Source organism: Wasmannia auropunctata, unplaced genomic scaffold, assembly GCF_000956235.1.
Source record: "Wasmannia auropunctata unplaced genomic scaffold, wasmannia.A_1.0 LD336057.1, whole genome shotgun sequence".
Taxonomy (NCBI): Eukaryota; Metazoa; Arthropoda; class Insecta; order Hymenoptera; family Formicidae; genus Wasmannia; species Wasmannia auropunctata.
In genome coordinates, this window is record NW_012026833.1 from 231061 (window position 1) to 232513 (window position 1453).

General features: G+C 32.6%; 1 protein-coding gene across 1 annotated transcript in view; it reads left to right on the top strand.

Annotated features, from left to right (window-relative positions):
- LOC105450682 (annulin-like) overlaps nucleotides 1-1453 on the top strand; it is a 6763-nt gene that overhangs the window by 3073 nt on the left and 2237 nt on the right. The window lies entirely within an intron of this gene.

Sequence of the window (1453 nt, forward strand, 5' to 3'; positions counted from 1 at the left end):
ATTTAGGTTCAGCAACAACGATATTAACTGTCCCTATTTTAAGTACACATCTTAGCTGCCATAGCTATATTTTAGCTTCATTGGCTAATCTTTTTTTTTGCGTGTGCGTGCCGGGACAGTGTTACAAGAAGCGCAATACCGTTTATCTCATAAAAAGGCGTTTATCTGTTTAACTTGATTACATAAAGTTATGTTAGATACACGCAAGACGCGGCAATGCCGTGATTTTATTTTATTCTTATAAAATAACAAAAAATCGATTGGCTACAATGTCAACATCCGCCGTACGGCAAGCGTTACCGCGTTCTCTGTGCATCCAGCAATATGCTAGCGATAAATCGCTATACCGGCTTGTAGTGGGGAAAACAAAAGGCATAAAATTCTAGTTATTGCGTCAGTAGAATTAATACTGTGGAAGCGAGATATTTGTAAGACTATTCAGTATCACTATTCGTTTTTCGCGATACGCGCGCGCTACATATAATTTTAATATACCGAATATTAATTTATGCGTCAAATTAATGAAGTTTTTGTATGTCAAACTACGTGTTATGTAACGTGTACATCTATAACAGTGTCGAATAATATAATGTGGAAACTATTATTTCTAAAGCAAAATAAAATTCTTGAATAAAATAAGGTATATGACTATATAAAAGAATTGTTTGTATTAAACGAATGCGTGTTAAAAATAAATACAATAATACCTGACAGAGGTAAATATTGCGTCGTTAAAAAATAAGACAATTAAGAAGTTTAGTTTGCAATCTGATTGCAAAAATAGGCGAATGATCTGTCGCTTTTTTATATGAATAACGTATTTGCATAGTGATACAATATATGTGTCCCAGGTCTCCCGAAAAACGAATAAGGTAAGTTTCCAATCTAAAATTAATGTTCTTAAATTATCAGGGAATACTCATATTGCTTGAAAATATAAATTTGCGGCAGCAAATGATATATTTCAAAAAATATTTTCTCAGATACGTATCTAGCAATTAAGAAATAATTTATCGATTTGATATCTAATTGACGATCATTTCAATTACTGCGCGAAATTTTATTAAAGTTTAAGAAATGATCAATATCAGAATCATCAATATCAAATGATGAATATCAGTTTAAGAAATAAAATACTTTAAGATTTAGTCTGAATTTCGATATAAATAAAATAATAAGAAAACTAAAATTGGTGCATTGAGAACTAATCAATAATTTTTTTAAAAAAGATGCAATCAGAAAGATCAAACTTGGTCATATTAAATGGAATTATGCGTTGGAGATTGTGGGAATTGTTGGGAACTGCTTGCATCTTCGTGCTCGCACCGCTCATCGTAATCACTCTGATCCTTTTATACATCTATCGTCGTTCGGTCGAAATCGTGTTAAGAATCCAATTGCGGGGCAAGTTCGTTGGTCTCTTGAAGGGCACGGATTGCGTATGGGCCATTGA